The sequence below is a fragment of the Nuphar pumila genome, chromosome 12 (genome assembly GCF_984573655.1).
Source record: "Nuphar pumila chromosome 12, dmNupPumi1.hap1.1, whole genome shotgun sequence".
NCBI classification, from domain to species: Eukaryota; Viridiplantae; Streptophyta; class Magnoliopsida; order Nymphaeales; family Nymphaeaceae; genus Nuphar; species Nuphar pumila.
Window position 1 is genome coordinate 107187002 of NC_143260.1, and position 22459 is coordinate 107209460.

The window sequence follows — 22459 nt, forward strand, 5'->3', positions numbered from 1 at the left end:
GTCCAACCCAACCTAAAACCATTTGTAGGTTATTTTCAAATGAAGTTCATAAATTAATTCTTATAATGCCAAAAGCAATGAATTAAATGAAAAATTAATGCACCCATCGAATTATCCTTTTATAATTCCTGTATAGTCAATACAACTAATTAGTTAAATAGTAACAATTACCAAGTTACTGTGCAACCAGCCATGAAAAATTAATTAATTAGTTCAGGCCTGATAGCCCATGGGTCAACCCGAGCAGTTCATGTTTACAACAGGTTTCGTCCGAGTAACTAATGGGTCAAGGCCTAAAACCTTAACCCAAACCCTATCCATGCTGGGCCGAGTAGGCTTGGCCCACCGGGCAGCCCGGCCCATTGCCCACCCTTATACACCACTGATGTTGATATATATACATGTACACTTTTTTCTAATAACAAAGTTCCCCATCGAAGCAGGTAATGTCTAGGTTGGATCATCCACACTCAAGCCCTCAGGGAGAACATTACTGATGTTGATTTTAATATTATAGATACATCAATCATTTTAAAGATATTTCTAGGGACATGGTCGACATATATTTAGAGGAGGTGGGTAGGCATCGTGGCAGGTTGAGAACCCTCCATCTAAGATATATGGTGTCCATATATGGGTTCTTCTTCCAAGTCCTCAAGCTAGTTCGTTACTTTATATAGCTCTTGTAAGGCTCACTGGTGTCCAATGAAAGGTAAACAAGTTCTCGATCTCTAGTGTTTCTGAATGTAGCTGAATGCCACATTTCTGCGAGGTAAAAAAAAAAGTTTGCTCATGTATTGCATTATGTAAAAATAAGCAGTAGGCATAAGAATAGATGCACAAAGACTGAAGCTAGAAGTGAGGGTTTAAATAAATGCTTGGATGTGTTAAGCATGAAGGGCTTAGCTAGGAAGCATGGGCAAAGGCCAATGAAAACCCACAATGGGAATAAGTAGGAAATGACATAAAAAAATGTTTTTTGAGGAAGTGACATAAAAAGTTTGTTAAAACCTGTGTTTTAAATACATTTTAAGTTTTTTTAAAAATAAATTATTGTTTACATATGTGGATTTTATAATTAAAACATAAATTTATGAAAAGAAAGCTCAATTCTTTTAATAAAAAAAAGAAATTTTCGATATGTGAAAGTTCATTTTCATGATAGAACTAAGCTTTTCACTTTTCAGAAAGGAGCTTCTCATAAAGCTACTTAATCATAAAAAGGAGCATGTAGTTTGGCGCTTCGAGTTGAGCTTATGAGGTGTTGCAAAATTTCTGATAAATATGTGCTAAATACAAGCAGAGCTCCTTTGCAAATAAGTAAAATTTTGAATTTGAAGAGACCATCATGTGGTATGGAGCTTAGGGTTAGCAGTAGACTAATGGACAGAATTTTGAGATGGGGCGGGGGTGGAGACCTTGTCCCCCGCCTCCGCCCCGATCCACTGCCATCCCTATTGGAGCTTGCATCAGTGCAGATGTAGGAAACACTAAAGAATATTCAAAGTTGTGTTGGTCCAGCGCATTCTTGACAAGTATGCTAGTTGCAGTTGTGCTTACCCTTTGATATCGGAACACCTGTCACACGGATACTCCATAGCCCGTTCCATATCCCTTTATATACAAGTTATATTGAGAACTTATTAGTAAAAATGGCTGTATCCTCGGCCGTATCCATATGACATAGTGGGTCACTGACCGCCAAAACCAAAGGCAGACGTATCCATATGACATAGTGGGACACTGTCCACCAAAACCAAAGGTAGTGGGAAGCTTCCTACCGTTTCACAGATTTTTATATATGGAAGGCAAGTTTCTCTTAAACCATGCACTCACTCAATCTCAATTATTCTTTTTTCTTTTTTTTTTATGACGAAGGAACCTTCACCGAGAACCGGATCACTTAATGGGTCCGCCTCCCTGCGAGGTAAAACTTCAAGTTGAAGACACCACCATCCAGCCTTACCTGCCCCAACCATGATAAAGCAACGGCAGCCCCCATGAAACAGCAGGATTCGATCCTTGGCCTTCAGCTGACACAGGACCCCGCTGACCACATGGGCAACCATCGCCGTGGTCATTCAACCTCAATTATTCATTTGCAAATGCAATTCAGCAACTCAATGCTTTGGAAAAATATGATCTCCTAAATGTGGCCCTTTTCTCTTTTCTCCTCCACTTGGTTTTGCTTATACACACGCATAGAATCAGCAATCCCCAGTTGCTCAACTTCCTAAAAGAATAAATGGGTACGCAGATTGAAGACGTTTAGGTCTCTTGGCAATCCCCAAGTAAAAGCCATCTTAAACAAAGTGCCTAAGGATGTACACCCAAGGAAAGTTTTCTCTTGCCTTTCAAAAAAAGAAAGGAAAGTTTTCTCACAGAATCGAGAAAAGGTTCCTCATTTTGTGTGTTGTGATTACTAAAATAAGGAAATTGGGGACCCCCAACATAAGTTTTTAGAATGCAGTGAACCGTTACTTTAGGCTTGTGTTGTTGCCCCCAAGATTGGTTGCATGTAAGTGGGCTCAGTGCTGATTTCGGTTTCTCCCCCACCATCATAATCACAAGGTTCATAAAGTTTGCATGGTCAAGCTCACTTTACAAGAAAAAAAAAAAGTTAAAATATAGGTGCTTAATTTATGACAAATTACCTTTAACCACCTACTTCTTAAAACTTTTCAAATAAGCATCTATTATTTCAATAAATTGCCTATATGACATCCTCGAGTAGGGTGGGCAACGGGCCGGGCGGCCCGATGGGCCAAGCTGACTCGCCTGCCATGGGCTGGGTTTAGGCCGAGATTTTAGGCCCTGGCCAAAACAGCTTGTTATATAAGTGGGCATGCCCGAGTTGGGTTTGTTCTTCACATTGACCCGTTGGGCTAATGGGTTGGGTCATAGGTTGCTCTTTAAACCCGAGTCCGTTAAGAACAGGGCCAAAACTCAGCCTGTTAGTAAATAGATCGGGACCGGCCGCACTTAAAGCTAGGCGGACTGAGCTCTAAATAGGGCCTGGCCAGGCAGGGAAGGCCCGATTATGCCACCTCTATCTTCAAGTTATATTTCTGACAGTTTCAATGACACAAATTTCATTAACTAGTTGACTTTTTCAAGTGACACTATTTTTTTTCTTTAAATGAATGAATCATTTTTTTTAGTTGTAGCACAGTTAAGGACAGGTAAGTAACTTTTAGTAAGAAAAGTGATATAGTTGGTCATTTCAAAAAGAAATTGAAAAGATAGGTGCTTATATTAAAAGTTTTAAAACATAGGGAGTTAATTGTAATTTTTCCATGAATGTAAACGGTTGGGATTAGGATAAGATATGGCCAGTACCATATTTGACAAATAGGATGTTGGCCAAACAGATTTCAATTTGGATTGAGATTTGGATGGTGGCAAGCTTATACTAGATCTGCTTTTTTACATGTAAACCGATCCAGATATCTGTCAAATAAATATTTCTCGGATTTGATAGCAAAAAATCAAAACCAAATCGGCATCTGATTGTGATCAGATATTCTTTTAATTTGCCAAATGCATATAAACATTGGATATCAGATAAAATCTGGTTCATTCGACATCCCTATGAGCGAGTCACCTATATATAAATTTCCAAAAAAAAAAAAGACAAAGAAACCAATGTCCATGCCAGCTTTTTTTCTGTGGCTCAACCAAAAGAAAACCCGGTTCTCATCAGCCGTGACCAGGGTGGGTGTGAACCAAACCAGGGTGCAGGCCTTCCCCAATAAAACTCTTGAAGTCCATCTCACCCCTAGCTAGGTAGAACACTTGTTTTTGGACTTGCAGCAAAGGACGCACCCCTTATGTATCAAACTCATGATCAGTGGCAGAGCCAGAAATCCAAATTAGAGTGGGCACAGGTGTGTAGTAATGGATTAGCTGGCAGAGAGAGAGAGAGAGAGAGTTTTGGGGGGAACAACATTTGGGTTAGGGTGGGCACAGACTACAGTAACTGAAATTCTCTTATTGAGGATTTTCGGGTCAGGGTGGCCACCTTGGCCCATATGTAGCTTCACCCCTGCTCATAATGTCCTTTAACTTGGACGCTTTAAGCCAACTCATATAACCAGGTGTGCGGAGCCCTTGAAGCTCCAATACCACCAATGCTGTCTTCATTTGGATGTCCAAACTTTTTTTTTTGAAAGGCAAGCTGGGGTTAGGCAGGCCCCTACCAGTTATACAACGATACCATTGGGATTTGAACTTGCAACGCCCCCAACACAAGGTGACGTGCACTAGCTGCTCCTAGCTAAAACCCCGTTGGTTTGGATGTCCAAACATCTCAATTTGAGTTGAATACCTATTTTACTTTGTACAGGGAGCTCCGCGTGGTTGTTAGGAGCTATCAGTGCAGGGTCAGAGGTTCAAAACCCCAGTGGTACGATTGAATATAACTGGGGGCTCTGCCTAACCCCAGCTTGCCTTTCAAAAAAAAAAAACAAGTGCAGTTAGATGGCCACATGAGCACCTCATGTGGGGGTGTGGACCATAGTCATTATATAGAAAGGCCTTGGGTGATGGAACACTACTTTTTGGCTATGTCTCTGCACCATTTATGAGTCGGGCAGCATATTTTGATTGCTCATTGTCAGGTGAATTTATCCAAGCATATGGGAAACTGGAAGACAAATAGCTTTACCCCAATACTATGGAAAAGTATTCATATTCACCACATTAATTAAGTAGAGTCGCATGCATTTCACAAAAAGGATCACAAATTTGGTTGATGAAAGAGGAGTGGCCAAATTTAAGGACTTGGTAGTTGGTAGGTAGTGGACGTAAAAGATGAAAGGGATTCTTACATGATGGATTTTCTTTTCCAAGGATGACCTTCAACTGCACATGCAGAAGCACAATGGCAAATTTTGCTGGTTCTAATTAATTGGCTTATGTATTAACTGAACTTCCGAAATTAATGCACAATGGTTTACTTTCTTTAAAGAATTACTAAGAACCTTATTATAGTAAGAATTAAATCATGAAACCACCATGTCATTTTAATCTAGATTTTGAGATGAACTTGTCGACTTCCATATCTGTCCCTAGAAATTAACAACAACAACAACAACAACCCCTTCATCCCAAACAATTGGGGTCGGCGATATGAACCAAAAAGAAAATCATTGTGGGTCCTCCACATGAATCCTTCTCCTCCAATCATTTCTATCCAATGTCAAGTCCTCGGTGAGGTTCAAAGCATTCATATCCTTTCTTATCATCTCCATCCAAGTCTTCTTAGGCCTACCCCGACCTCTTTTAGCTAATATATTTTCCCATTTCTCCATCCTTCTAACCGGAGCATCATTAGGCCTTCGCCGAATATGCCCAAACCATCGTAAACGATTCTCACTCAATCTTATTTTCAATGGATGCAACACCTACCTTCTTACGTATTTCCTCGTTCTGAATCTTATCTTTGTGTATTTTCACACATCCATCGAAGCATACGCATCTCAGTTACACTCATTTTTTGAAAATGATGTCTCTTGGCAGCCCAACATTCCGTACCATATAGTAAAGCGGGTCTAATTGTCGTCCTATAAAACTTTTCCTTCAATCGCAATGGCATTCTACGATCGCACAATACTCCAGTTGCACTTTTTCATTTCATCCACCCAGCCTTAATCCTATGATTTACATCTCCATCAATTTCTCTGTTCTTTTGAATGATAGATCCCAAATATTTGAAACAGTCATCCATCGCTATTTCTTGCTCACCAAGCTTCACTACACTCTCATCACTACTTCGTTGCTTACTAAACTGACATTCCATATATTCTGTCTTACTCTTACTCAACATAAAACCTCTTGCTTCCAAAGTCTGTCTCCATAATTCTAACTTAGCATTAACCCCAGCTCTAGACTCATCAATCAAAACAATATCATCAACAAACAACATACACCACGGCACATTCTCTTGAATTGATCTCGTAAGTTCATCTATCACTATAGCAAAAAGGAAAGGGCTTAATGCATATCCTTGATGTAACCCAACCGTTATAGGAAAATTGTTTGTCACCCCTCCACAAGTGCGGACATTGGTTACTACTCCTTCGTACATATATTTAATTATACTAATGTACTTGAGAGAAATACCTTTCTTCATCATTGTCCACCAGAGAACATCCCTAGGTACTCTATCGTATGCCTTCTCTAAATCAATAAAAACTATATGCAAATCTTTGTTCGCCTCTCTATATCTCTCAATAAGTTGTCTAAGAAGATGTATAGCTTCCATAGTTGATCTTCCAGGCATAAAACCAAATTGATTCTCCGATATCATGGCAACCTTCCTCAACCTATACTCAATCACCCTCTCCCAAAGTTTCATAGTATGACTCATGAGTTTTATACTACGATAGTTTGTGTAATCTCGTATATCACCCTTATTCTTATAGAGTGACACCAAAATACTCTTCCTCCACTCATTAGGCATCTTATTTGTCTGTCAAATCTTGTTAAAAAGATTTGCCAACCATACTAAACCTTTCTCACCCAAGCATTTCCAAGCCTCGATAGGTATACCATCCGGACCAACTGCCTTTCTAGATTTCATATTCTTCAAAGCCTCTGCAATTTCTTTCTTTTGAATCTTGCGCACGAAGTCACGATTCATCTCATAAAAAAGAATGGAGAAGTCTCTAAGATCCTGGGCATGTCTTTCATTAAATAGCTTATCAAAATAATCTTTCCATCTTTCCTTAATCTCCTCATCTTTAACTAAAACCCTTTGTGCTTCATATTTGATACATCTAACCATACTCAGATCCCTCGATTTCATATCTCTCATCTTTGCAAGCCTATAAATATTCTTTTTGCCCTCCTTGGTATCCAACTTGTCATAGACCTCCTTATATACCTTATTCCTCGCGTGTCGAACTACTTTTTTAGCTTCCTTCTTTGCTACCATGTACTTCTCCAAATTCTCATTATCCCGACTCTTACTTAGATTTCTATAACACTCTCTTTTAACCTTAATAGCTAATTTGACATCTTCGTTCTACCATGATGTATCCTTACCTAGCGGTGCACCGCCTTTAGACTCACCCAAAACCTCCTTCGCCACCTTTCGCATGCAACCCACTATCTTATTCCACATTGATTATGCATCCTCCTTGAGACACCAATTAGCTTTTTTAGCTACCTGTTTTACAAACATTCCTTGTTTAGCTCCTTTCAGTGCCCATCACTTAATTCTAGGATCTATCCTATGTCTATCTCTTTTGTGGCATTTTCTAATTTTAAGATCTAAAATTAAGACTCTATGCTGTGGGCTACACTTTCTCCCGGTATAACCTTACAATCGATGCAACAACCCCTATCTCTCTTTCTGAGTAGGAAAAAATCTATCTGACTCTTATCAACCCCACTTTTAAATGTTACTAGGTGAGACTCCCTTTTCCTAAACCACGTGTTGGCTAAGATCAAATCATAGGACAAACCAAAATCTAAAATCCTTTCTCCACTTTTGTTTCTTTCTCCTATACCATAGCCTTCATGGATACTCTCAAATCCATCCCTACTAATGCCTACATGTCCATTAAGGTCTCCGCCGATGAAAATCTTTTCTCTATGAGATATCCCTTGTACTACTCCGTCTAAATCTTCCCAAAATTACCGCTTAATGGAATCGTCTAAACCAACTTGAGGTGCATAAACACTAATAAAATTAATAATATTTGTACCTACTATTATTCTAATAAGTATAATTCTATCTCCTTTCCTACGGACCTCAACTACATTATCTATAAACTCACGCCTAATAACAATCCCAACTCCATTCCTATTCCTATGTATTCCTGTATACCAAATCTTATATCCCCAAGGTTGTATCACTTTTGCTTTCTCACCTACCCATTTGGTCTCTTGTAAACATAAAATATCAATCTTTCTCCTACACATAACATCTACTAACTCTACCAACTTACCAGTTAAAGACCCTATGTTCCAAGTGGCTAACCTAATTGTATGGTCTTGAACTACCTTTTTTACCCTCACCCATCCAACAAAGTGCGGGAACCCTTGCCTATTTGACCCCACCCCGGGCGCCGGTTTGACGTGTCGCTTTTGGGCAATGTCCTAGCTACCCTTGCCCACTTATCACTGCCTCCGGGCCTATAGAGTACATAGTGTCGCTTAGTAGGGAACGCCCCAACGAAATTCGCATATTGGTTCATATTCATAGGATGTGACTACGTTTTTACGCTGGCTGTCACTGGCCTACCGCAACCCTCCTCCGTTATTCGAGCTTGGGACAGACAATGTATAACTAACCAGTTATGCACAGGATAAAAAAAAACATGGCCTAAAAATGTATAAAAAGCAAGTTTTTTTTTTAAAAGAAACGACATGAAAACGCCAACAAAAGGAGACGTTGGCGGAAGTACATAAAAAATACCTTGAATCGTTGCTAATCGAGAGGGGCTTCCTCCGTCGCCCGTGTCGGATCTCCCAAAGCGTGAAAACCCCCTCTCTGTCGTTGAGAGAGAGAGAGGGAGATAGATGTGCGGTGGGAGCTTCGTATACCTTCGACGAGTTTCCTGAGAGAGAGAGAGAGAGAGAGAGAGAGAGAGAGAGAGAGAGAGAGAGAGAGAGAGAGAGAGAGAGCAGTTAATTGGGTTTGAGGATTGGGGGAAGGCACCAACGAGCTTCTTCTGCCTCCGGCGACCCAAAGAGAGAGAGCATCCAGTAGTTGAGGTTTCAGATTGCATCCCTGCTCTGCGAGGGCCGGACGCGGAGGGTATCGTCGACGGAAGATGGCGCACAGGGGTTCTGGCGTTAGGTGACCTCCGCTGAGGCAGGGTGGATGCCGACAGTGTGTCACTGGTGTCGAGAAGAGTGGCGAAAAGAGGGTCTAGAGTGAGGATCGGGTCGGGCTGAAGCCGACTGATTCAGGCAACAGGTGGGTCAGTGGTGGCGTCGTGGGACAGGGAGAGGGTTTGGGGGTCGCCCGCAGGAGGAGAGGTGGCCGGAGAAAGGGGTGTCAGCAGGCGTCTGGTGAGGGTGTCGACGTGTGTGTGTGTGTGTGTGTGGGGGGGGGGGGGGGGGGGGGGCTTCGACGAACAGAAGAAGACAAGGGAAGGATTCGAGCGACAGTCGGGGTTGCCGGAAAACAGAGGCCGTCGACCTGCGGGCTGCCGGAGAGCGAGGTCGGAGAGAGGCGAGCAAGGGAGGAGAAAAGAGGGGAACAAAGCTGCAACTCTACATATTTATTGGACCATTAGAATCCAAGTTAAACTCCCTGTGTGTGTAGGTGTCTCCGTCCTTGTGCATATATGTATATATACAGGAAAGGCCTAACCGGAACGAACGTGTGCTGACCATTCATCACCTAGCAAAAAAGAGCGCTTTTGAAGCATGCTGGACCTTTAGCGGCACTTCAACACACTGCTAAAAGCCTATGTAGGGATGTACCCATCATTTTTCAATTGTTTTTAGCGGCATTTTTCAGCATTGCTAAAGGCCGTTTTTTACATTTTTTTTTTACATTTAAAAAAAAAGGTTGATCGTGCCTACCACTGCCTACAGGGCTTTTGAATGATTTTTTTTCATGTTTTTCTCAAATATGACCATAAAGATGTGTTTCACGTGTTTGATTTTATAGGAATGAATTCTCACATCATTTGATTCTGAAGCACAGGTAGGTTTTTATAAGGTTTGAAAATCAATGGTGTAAAATTTTTATAAATGTCATAAATATTTAAGACTTAAAAAATCAAACTTTGTTTTATCAAAAAACACTATCCAAATGTCGTTTCTTAGAAAATCAACCATGTTGAGCGCATTTTTGTGGTCAGATTTAGGAAAACAACTTGGAAACCCCACTTTAGTCGCAATAGGCTGCCATAGGCAACTACTCCCCTCTCTCTCTCTCTCTCTCTCTCTCTCTCTCTCTCTCTCTCACACACACACACACACACACACACACACACACACACATATATATATATATATATATATATATATATATATATATATATATATATATATATATATATATAATGTAAACCATTCAGATTCGGGTTGGATCTAGGCATTACCATGTTCGAGTTAATCGGATTCAGAATCAGATGGAAAAGATAAAACCACTAGCTTAAAACTCTGTATTTACATTTAATTAGGTCAGGTTTTTGGTCAGATTTAGGTTCAGGTTTGAATGCAAAACTTAATACCCAACCCGGATCTTATTATTAATTAATCAGATTCAGATTTGGCTACCACATCTACTTAATGGACTCACATTTGGGTATCGGGTTGCATCCAAACTGTTTATATCCCTAGTAAAAACCACCATTAGGTCATGTTTTTTATGTGTATGTCTGATTTTATGGGGGTTGAAAATTTTTTGGCCTACAATGTATGGAATTTACAACAACAACTACGCCTTCATCCCAAAACAATTGGGGTCGGCAATATGAACCAACAAAGAAAATCATTTTGGATCTTCCACATGAATCCTTTTCCTCCAATCATTTCTATCCAATGCCATGTCCTCGGTGAGGTTCATAGCATTCATATTCTTTCCTATCATCTCCATCCAAGTCTTCCTAGGCCTACCCCGACCTCTTTTAACTAATATACTTTTTCATTTCTTCATCCTTCTAACTGGAGCATCATTAGGCCTTCGCCGAATATGTCCAAACCACCGTAAAGGATTCTCTCTCATCTTATTTTTAATGGGTGCAACGCCTACCTTCTTACGTATCTCCTCGTTCCGAATCTTATCTTTTATTGTATTTTCACACATCCATCTAAGCATACGCATCTCAGCTACACTCATTTTTTGAATATGATGTCTCTTGGCGGCCCAACATTCCGTACCATATAGTAAAGCGGGCCTAATAGTCGTCCTATAAAATTTTCCCTTCAACCGCAATGGCATTCTACGATCGCACAACACTCAAGTTGCACTTTTCCAATGCAAAGGTTGATTCCTACCATTTTCGTCATGTTACACTTCCATGTTGGTCAAAATAACCACTCCTATGAGTTTCACCTAGAGGGTTGGAGCCCACGAGTTGTATTGTATCCGTGTGTGTGTAGTGAAAACCTGAAAGGCAACTCGGCGAAAATAGAGCTTCAAAAATCAATACTTTCTTCTCACATAAATAGAAACTATTAGCTCAATTAAGTGCAAAATTGCAATACAGTGCCTCAAAAGCCAAAATCGGAAAGTGAGAATTTGCATACAGACTCGTTATCTTGAGAATTGTGGTGCATATGATTAAAACAGATCATACAGGATCACTGCAAGTATGGGAGAAAAGGATAAAAAAAAGAAAACAAGGAGGAAGACAGAGGTGATTGACACTAATTTTGATGTTTTTTAGGAACCTTCTGTTTAGAACCAGTTAGAGAGGCCAGAGGAACTTATCAGATCCGCAAGAGATACAGCAAAAAAAAATTCGAGCCAACTTGTTAGAGGATGGATAAACTGCAAATTTTCTGTAATATAACCAATAAAGGACCACTCATAGCATGTAAAAGTAGAATAACTTTCACACACTTTCTGGTCCACCAAACCTAGAGGTGTCTTCAACGTTCACTCCAGTACCAACCTTCTCCGCTGCCAACCTTTCTTCCAGGGTCCGCGCACCCCGTTCTCTGCAATATGGTGATAAAATTCCATGATTAAGAACTGCAAATGATCTTTGATTGTCAAAAGCCTGAAAAGGAATAGCCAATGGTTCTAGGAGAATAGTCATTGGCTTGGTTGATAAGCAGGAAGATAACTTCAGAAATTGCTATAATCAACTAGTCAATCTTCAGACTCGCTTGCATGATAAAAGAATTTCCTACCATAGTAACTACTATGAAGTAGTTTAATTGATTTGCTCTCTCTCTCTCTCTTAGAGAGAGAGAGAGAGAGATGGTATACATGGTTTTATTTAGTCGCTTCAGAAGATCATATGCTATAGTCAGTTTATCAAGGGAAAAATGACTGCAGTCACAGGCTCCACTGAGAAGGCACTCTTGGAAGTACAGCACTACTCTCAGAGAGAGTTTTGAAAGATGTGACCATTCACTTGGCACTAATGAGAAGACATCTCAGTAGCCAATATAGGTGACGTTGAAAATAATAAAGGTGATTTGATTTTAGAAACTTCCTGATGAGTCATGGTTCAACCTTTTTTCTTATTTGATAAACATGAAATCATCAAATGTCATAGAGCACCATATCTGGAAAATTTTGGGCTTTTACTAATGAATTAGTACATTTTTTTCTAAATTTAAATATATAACTGATGGAAATGCAAGACTGAAGAGCTGCCTTTTACCAAATATAGCAAAGGTTGAAATCATGCTGATAAGATAAATTGGAATACCTCCTCCTAGATGCCCCCTATAGGGACAGAACCGGGCAATGGAGTGGCTCCCAGTACATGGCCTTTGGGTTGATTAGATGCATCCGATCTTCCACAGAGCAAACGATCACAAAAACTGGCAACAGGATCCACAAGTGGTCTGCAAAGGAAAACTGTGAGAAATGAGAGCATGAATAACAGAGATTAACATATATTTTAGGCCAGATCCATTAGACTGGAAGCAAAATAAGAAATCAACAGATCACAATTACCACAAGAGTTCAGGAAAGAAAGTAGTGAATGCAAACCCATCACTTGGGTGGACTGTAAATTGAAAAACAAAATGATTGAGATTGAGAGCATGCTGAAATTTATTGCAGGAAATTCAAATTTCTCCCAATCCAATCACAACTCAAAGTGGATAACACAAAGGATAACATGATAGGGAAATAGGTGAAAGGGTGGTCTCGGGATATGTCCCTACGCTATTTTAGTGTGAATAATATTGCCCTGATATTTTAGTTTCTTGTTAATTGCCATTGATAGAACTTCAGCTTTTACTATCTTTCACATTATTTGTGACAATATATATTTTTTCTTTCCTGAATTCTCACAAGAAAGAAAACAGCCTTACTTTTTCACAAGAGACCCAGAAAGAAAATCCACAACTGGTGGATCACATATTGAGTGGGCTAAAGATATTTGGTTGATCCAGTCAAATAAGAAAGCAGGGATGTACTATAGGAAGAAAGCAATTACAAGGAAAATATCCTAGAAATAGAATACATTGGTGATAGGGATGGCAGTAGACCGGGGAAAGTGGGGCCCCGCCCCGTTTGGACCGGGGATGAAGGGTATGAAACGGGGATGGAGGCGGGGGTGGAGGATAAAATCCATCCCCGCCGCGGAGGCGGGGCGGGGGTGGACATGCACTTTTCCCCGCCCCGCCACGATCCCCGCCCCAACCCCGTCCCGACCACTTTTCCCCGCAATATCCCCGCCCCGCCCCGCCCCGCCTCATCCTCGTTTGGACCGGGGATGAAGGGTATGAAACGGGGATGGAGGCGGGGGTGGAGGATAAAATCCATCCCCGCCACGGAGGCGGGGCGGGGGTGGAGGATAAAATTTTGAGGCGGGGCGGGGGTGGAAACCTTGTCCCCCGCCCCGCCCCACTGCCATCCCTAATTGGTGACAATTGTCTCCAATATTCATGATAAATATTACCCCTGATTATGATGAAATTAAATTTGTCACAGAAAATTGGTGATGCTTCAAGGTTAGATGACTCAAGGATGGGATCGCAATTCTAATGCTTCCAGATTCCTTATTGGTAGAGATCTGTTGATTTTTTCTGCATATTTCCATGAAGTAATCTGATTTTTTCTGCTCGCAGTATATATATATATATATAAGGTGGTAGCTGTTAACCAGGTTTTTTCCGTGTTTTCCTTAAATCGAACTGTACAGATGTGTTTGACATGGTTTATTAGGGAACGATACTTGGATCATGTTTTTCGATAAAACACATGATTTTTTAAATCTTGAATATTTATGAAAATCTTAGACCGTCGATTTTTAAACCTTATAAAAACCAACCTGCCTATCAAAATCAAATGATCCAAAAGTTGATTCCTATAAAATCAAGCATGTAGAACACGGAAAACATGAAAAAAAACTTCAAAAGCCCAGTTAGCTGGCGGTTAGCTGAAAAGTGGTTAGCATCTCTCTCTCTCTCTCTCTCTCTCTCTCTCTCTCTCTCTCTATATATATATATATATATATATATATATATATATATATATATAGAGAGAGAGAGAGAGAGAGAGAGAGAGAGGTCCGATTTTAGTACAATGAATGCAAAGAGTAAAATGAATCCATGCAAGCTGATCAAAAAGGTAAAATCCACCATATCGCAAACATCACAAGTAACCATTCCATGACATGTTTGGGATACAAGCAACCAAAAGAAATGGCTCTGAAAGAGTTCCTTGATACTTACAGAAAGTTTTTCTGCCTTGTTGTGTAGTATAGTGCAGTCATTGTGATGAAGACATAAATTGATATTAATATTGTAATATCGCATATTTTCGTACTTAGTCATGTTATGAGATTTCCAAGATAGATGGATCCCATAAGGAGGGAAACCCAATAATTCTCCCCCTTCCCGACTTATGAGGAGGCTTCTACCATTCCTGCTAGTAATCGACACTTCTCAAGCTTGTCCTTGGGCAATGCCTTAGTCAACATATCTGATGTATTATCATCAGTGTGAACTTTCTCAAGTTGTAGCAATTTGTCATTCAAGACATCTCGAATCCAGTGGTATCGAACATCAATATATTTTGATCTTGAATGAAATGAGGAATTCTTACTCAAGTGAATTGCACTATGGCTATCACAATGAAGAACATACCTTTCTTGCTTCAAGCCCAACTCTTGCAAGAATTTCTTCAACCACAATAATTTCTTACTTGCTTCTGTAATGGCGATGAACTCAGCTTCTGTGGTGAAAAGAGCTACATATTTCTGTAATTTCGACTGCCATGCAACTGCTCCCCCTGCAAAAGTAATCAAATACCCAGAAGTAGATTTTCTACTATCAACATCAACAGCCATATCAAAATCTGTGAACCCATCGAGAATAGGTTCACCATTTCCAAAACACAGACTCATCTTCAAAGTGCCTTGAAGATACCTTAGAATCTATTTCACTGCTGCTCAGTGTTCTTTCCTTGGATTTGGTAGAAATCGACTAACAACTCCAACAACATGAGCTATGTCTGGTCGAGTACAGACCATAGCATACATCAAAGAACCTACTGCTGAAGCATAAGAAATTTTCTGTATCTCGATTTCTTCTTTATTATTTGCAGGACATTGACTTAAGCTAAGTTTAAAATGCCCCGCAAGAGGATAATTAACAGGCTTTGCTTTATCCATGTTGAACCTCTCAAGAACCTTTTTTATATAATTCTCCTGAGATAAGCAGATCAATCCATGTGATTTGTCATGAACAATTCTCATCTTAAGAATCTGCTTTGCTGGACCTAGATCCTTCATGGCAAAGGTCTCACTTAGCTTCAACTTTAGCTTGCTTATCCTGCTGATGTCTTAGACTACAATCATCATATCATCCACATAAAGCAAGAGAATGGTAAAATTTTTATCTAAAATTTCTTCACAAACACACAATAGTCTGTGGAGGTTCTTGAATATCCATGCTCAGTCATAAAAGAATCAAACTTCTTATACCACTGCATTGGTGCTTGCTTCAATCCATACAAGCTCTTCTTCAGCTTGCAGACAATGTGTTCTTTGCCCTTGTCAATGAAGCCTTCAGGTTGCTCCATATAAATTTCTTCTTCCAAGTCACCATGTAGAAATGCAGTCTTCACATCAAACTGCTCAACTTCTAAGTTCATACTTGCTACTATACTGAGCACAGTTCGGATGAAGGACATCTTCACAACTGGTGAAAAGATCTCATCAAAGTCAACTCCCTTTTTCTGACCAAAACCTCTCACGACAAGTCATGCCTTGAATCTAGGTTGAAAGACATTCTCATCAGTCTTCTGCCTGAAGACCCACTTGTTCTTTAACACCTTCTTCCCTTTAGGTAGCTTTACCAGATCAAAAGTGTTATTCTCATACAATGAATTTATTTCCTCTTTCATTGCCTTGAGCCACTCAGACTTGTTTTCATTCTGTAAAACTTCTTAAAAAGTTTCTGGCTCTCCTTGATCTGTAATCATCACATACTTATTTGATGAGTATTTTCTGGATGGTTGTTTCTCTCTAGTGGACCTCCTTACCGGAGTCTGAGGAAGTGACTCTTGGGGTGTTGGCTCCCTCTCAATTTTTGTCTCAGCACTTCCTTCCTCTGTATCATTATGAGGAGGTGACATCTCCTCCACGAAATCATGAACAACTGATGCATCAAGAGGATCTAAGTCAACAAGATCACCTTTACTGGACTTTGATAGCTCAGACTTACCAATGTCTTCAATGGTTTGATTTTCCAAGAAGACAACATCTCGACTTCTGACCACTTTCTTATCAATGGGGTCATACAGTCTGCAGCCAAATTCTTCATGACCATAGCCAAAAAATATGCACTGCTTGGCCTTTGGATCAAGCTTGGACCTTTCTTCCTTTAGAACATGAACAAAAGCTCTGCAGCCGAACACTCTTAAGTGATCATAGGAAGCTTCTTTCCCAGTCCAAAATTTCTTTGGAATATATCTCTTCAAGGGAATAGAAGGAGACAAGTTGATAAGATCAACTGCTGTCCTCATTGCCTCACCCATAAAGATTTTGGTAATTTAGAGTGTGAGAGAAAACATCTGACTCTCTCAAGAATGGTGCGATTCATTTTCTCAGCAACCCCATTCTATTGAGGCGTCATCCTCACGGTCCTTTCATGCTTGATGCCATGATTGATGCAATACTAATCAATTGGCTCAATGTATTCGCGACCATTATCTGAGCAAACACATTTCAACCGTCTGCCAGTTTCTTTTTCAGCCATGACCTAAAAATGCTTGAATACATGTAGAACTTGGTCTTTAGTTCTCAGTGTATAAGCCCAGACTTTCCTAGAGTGATCATCTATGAAAGTCATAAAATACAATGCACCACCAAGTGTCTTGACCTTCAAAGGTCCACACACATCAAAATGTACAAGATCTAAAACATGAGATTTTCTAGTTGCAATGCTTTTATGGAAAGAAACCTTGTTCTGTTTACCATGGAAGCAATGAACACATGGTTCCAAAGATGTACCTTCTACCCCTGCTAGGAGCTCTTTCTTGACCAAGACTTGCAACCCCTTCTCGCTGATATGCCCGAGCGTTTTATGTCATAACTCTGTAGACGAGTCATTCTCTATAGCATTCACAACACTCTTACAGATCTTCGCTTGCAAAGTGTAGAGGGAGCAGGTCTTCGTTTCTCTTGCTACCACCAAGGAGCCTTTGGTTAGCTTCCACCTTCTGTCACTAAAGGTGTTGTTGTAGCCTTTATCATCCAACTTTCTGACAGAGATCAGATTTAGTCGGATGTCTGGTACATGCCTAACATCTTTGAGCAACAATTTGCAGCCAACGTTTGTTTCCAAGCAAATGTCGCTTATGCCAACAATCTTTGATACATCTTCATTTCTCATTCGAATATTTCTGAAATCACCTTGCGAATAGGAAATGAAGAAATCAGTCTAAGGTAACATGAAATGAAGCTCTAGAATCAATTACCCAATCAGTCTCTTGACCGATCAAATTGAAGCTAGTACTATCACAGATAACCATGAGCTCTCCATCTATGACTATGGTTGTGGCACTTTGCTTTTCTTTTGAGCTTTTCTCTTTGTTCTACTCCCTGAACTTGAGCTTCCTACACTCCCGCTTCATGTGCCCTTTCTTGTGGCAACAATAACACTCGACATCTTTCTTTGAACTCGAGTGTGAGTGACCTCTGGATTTATCATGATAGTGCAGAGTCTTGCTCTTACTCCTTCTTCTCCCTCGATTTTCAATCACTAGTACCTCAAAGACGGAAGGACCTGATGATTTTCTCGTAGTTTCTTTATTTAGCAGACTACTGGTAACTTGGCTTATCGTTACCATTCTATCAGGTGCAAAGTTACTAACTGTGACCACCAAGGTTTTCCAACTCTCAAGAAGGGAACTAAGGAGCAATAAGGCTTGCAATTCATCATCAAAAGTTATTTTTATTGTAGCCAACTTATTTATAATGCTTTTGATCTCATTTAGATGCTCTGCAATAGAGCTTTCTTCTTTATATTTGAGGTTTACAAGCTTTCAAAATAGAAAGACCATATTCATTGTCATCCTTTTATCATAAAGACTTTTCAGTTTGGTCCAAAGACCATGCATAGAAGTTTCTGTGGATACATGATGAAAAACACGATCATCAATCCATTGCCGAATGAAACCGACAACTTTTCTATCTAGCTTTTTCTACTCATCATCTTTCATCTCTTCTGGTTTGCCACTATCACCCTCTATAGGTTCATCCAAATCTTTAAAAACTAAGAGGTCTTCCATTTTTGTTTTTCAGGTCATCCAGTTTGTGTCATTCAAACTGATCATATGACCCACATTGTTCTTCATGACTTCACACACAAATATAACGAGCTGAGACTAGTGGAACCAAGGCTCTGATACCAGAGGTTGAAAAAAAATTGGCTTTCCCATAAGTGTGAATTGATGGAGGCAATACAACGATGACAGTGGAAGAAAGGTAAACCAACAACGAAAACAAAAATAGCACACAAAGATTTATGTGGTTCTCTCTCAAACTAAGGTACGTCCACGGTGATCAATAGGCCCACCACCTTCCACTATTTTCAAACAGAGTTTACAAAGTGGCCAAAGGACATAAGCCCTTACAAACACACGAAGGTGTAATGCAATAAACAAAAGAGGATATACCTCACTGAAGAACAAAGAACAAATGTTCTGAAGAACCAGCCTCACAAAGTTGTCCTGAAAGAAGTGTAACAGCACTTCTTGTTAGATTTATAATCTTCAGGTCGTTCCACGCGTGAGATCTGAGAAACAGAGAGAGATAGAGAAAGGGAGAGAGAAGTTGGGGAAAAAACTGATACCCTGTTGTGTTAGGGTCGGCTGCTATGTATATTCCTTTATATTAACATGCGATTACAAAATTAGGGTACTAAAATGCCCTCATTACAATAAAATATATTACACAATGCCATTAATGAGAAGTGAATGTCACGGGTCTGGATCTCCAGATTCATGACCCGTAACCAGAGAAAACACTTCTTTTCACCCTCCCTCAAGTTGTGCATGATCTTGAACCATGAACAACTTGTCTTTTAACATCCAAAATTTGTCTTTTGTCAATCCTTTTGTATCGGCCACTTGATCTGTAATTCGAACAAATTCAGGCTCAATCGCTTTCTCTTCTACCTTTTGTCTCACAAAATGTTGGTCTATTTCAATATGTTTGGCACGACTATGATGAATTGGATTAAAAGGCATACTAATGGCACACTGGTTGTCACACAAAAGAAGTGATCGAGAGATCGATTCTCCGACTTCTGTCAGTAGATGTCTAATCCAAGTAGCCTCAGTAGTGGCGGCTGCCATTGACCTGTATTCAGCCTCTGTACTGGATCTGGCAACAACCTTTTGTTTCTTACTACTCCAAGAAACCAAATTCATCCCAACAAATACACAATAGCTGGATACTGATCTGCGTTCATCTGGATCTCTCGCCCAGTCCGCATCAGAATAAATAGTGATCTCATGTGCATTTTGCCCATTTGTCTTTCGCTTATATATGAGACCATCCCCAACCGTTCCCTTCAAATATCGTAGTATCTGTTTAACTGCTTCCATATGTCCTTCACATGGTGCATGCATAAACTGAGAAACTTGATTCACTGAGTAGACTATATCAGGGCGAGTAAAAGTGAGGTATTGTAACATACCCACTATGCTATGGTACTGTGTGGGATTATCAAATGGATCTTCGTCTTGAGAGCTAAGCCTTTGATGAAGAACGCTAGGAGTGCTCAAGGGTTTGCAGTCTTTCATACCCGCTTTATTGAGAACATCAATGGTATACTTATGTTGAGTGAGAGTCATCTCTTCAGAAGTACTGTCGACTTCAACTCCAAGAAAGTATCGTAGTTTGCCAAGGTCCTTCATTTTGAACCTCTGATTCAAGAGATGTTTGACTTCTTCAATGTGCTCATTGGAATTACCAGTGATGATGATATTATCAACATATATCAACAACAGAGTAATTGTGTCTTGGTTCTTAAATATAAATAAGAAGTGGTCAAGAAGAGATTTCTTAAAACCATATTTTTGTATTTCAAGAGAAAAGCTGTCGAACCAAGATCGAGATGTCGGCTTCAATCCATATATCGCCCTTTTTAGTCTGCAGACATATTTTGTAGGATTACCTTCTGCGTAACCAGTGGGTTGTTCCATGTATACTTCTTCTCTCAAATCTCCATGAAGAAAGGCATTCTTCACATCAAGTTGGCTAATAGTCCATTGGTGTTCAATAGCTAAAGAAAGTATGACTCTGATTGTCCCCATCCTCACCACTGGACTAAAAGTTTCATCATAATATTGTCCTTGCTCCTGTGTAAAACCTTTGGCTACAAGTCTCGCCTTGTATCACTCTATAGTCCCATCTGGTTTATACTTTATTTTGTACACCCATTTCGAAGCAACAACGTTTCTGTCGGGCGGTCTTGGTACGACATCCCACGTACCACATTCATGTAGAGCTTCCATCTCCTCATTCATTGCTTCAATCCATCTTCTGGAATTTGACGCTTGAGAGAACGTTGTGGGTTCATCTTCTTTATTCAAGGCTGTTAGAAAAAGTTGAAAATCTAATGAGAAATTTTCATAACTGACCCACCTTTCAATTAGATGGCGAGAACGTGTGGATCTTCTAGTATCAACGATGTTGGATGTAGAGGATGCGTCCACATCCGAATTAACTATGGTGGGCAGCTCTCTTTCTCATCGAGTGTAGACGAGGCCTTTATACCTTTCTGGATTCAAAGTTGGGTCTGTATTTTCATGGGCAATCATTTCATCAGTAGACACAGGTCTCTTATCCTTTTGAGTGCAGTTTGAGCAAACATCACTAGCTCCTGAGAGAAGTTCATAATTCAACCATGGATAATAAGCCTCAACTTTAGGTTTTGATTCTGAAGAGCTAGTACATCGACAATCAAAATTCAATTCATCGAAGATGACATTTCCTGATATTTTGATGCGCTTGCTCACCGGATCATAGCACATGTACCCTTTATAGTCATCAGCATAACCCACAAACCTGCACTTCAGGGCCTTATCCTAAAACTTATGTCTCATTGAACTGTCAACATGAACATAGCATAAACAACCAAACACATGCAAATCATAATAGTTGGGATGTACACCAAAGAGAGACAAGTAAGGAGACTTGTTTTCCAAAACAGTCATGGGCAATCGATTTATCACATGAACTGCAGAATGAAAAGCCTCTGTCCATAAAGTGATCGGAAGACTATTGTCACGCATCATGCTCATCGCACTCTCAACAATATGGCGATGCTTCCTTTCAGCAATACCATTCTGCTGAGGTGTGTGTGGGCAAGACACCTTTTTCCTTATCCCGTTACTTTGAAGAAAGCTAGTAAAGTCAATGGAAGAGAATTCACCTCCTCCGTCACATTGGAAACTTAGGATGTTTTCAGAAAATTGATTTTTGACAAAGGAATGGAAGTTACATAACAACTTGAAAGTCTCAGATTTATGTTTCATGAAAAATATCCAAGAATAGCGAGAATAATTGTCAACAAATAAAAGATAATATCTAGTTCCAGATATGGAAGACACTGGAGCAGGCCCCCAAACATCAGAACAGATAGTCTCAAAAGGTCTTGAAGCTCTTTTATTGATAAAATGAAATGTTAAAACATGACTCTTACATAAGAGACAACTAGAACATTTGTTGTCATTGACATTTATTCCTAAACTTGACTTGGGAATGAGGTTATTTGAAACAAGCTTTTCAATGAAACTACTACTGCAGTGACCTAGATGACCATGCCAAAAGTTTGGCTTATTGATTTCAGAGACACTAAAAACACAGGTAGGATTTTCAGAAGGCAACGATGATTAGAGCTTCAAGTTTGGGTCTGCAGAGCGAATATGTGCTGAAGGATCTTCTTGAAAAACATACATATTGTCTTGCTATTTTCCTCTAGCGAACGTCTCCTTCGTGCAGAGATCCTTGACAAGAACAGAAGAGAGAGTAAATTCAACTGAGGCTTTGATATCATCAACAAATTTAGAAACTGAAACAATGTTTTTCTTGATATTAGGAGCATAAAGAACCTTTGAAAGGTTGATGGAAGATTTGGGCAAGGGTATAATGGAGTTTTCAATATGCGAGACAAAGTGGTGTGATCCATCTCCAGAAACTATACTACTTCTACCAGTGTAAGGAACAAGTTTTAGGAGCTTACCTGCATCACCAGTAATGTGAGTCGTTGCGCCAGAGTCCACATACCAAGTACCTTGCTCATTTTGTTTCAGATTCAATTCTGCTAATGCTGACAACAATAACTC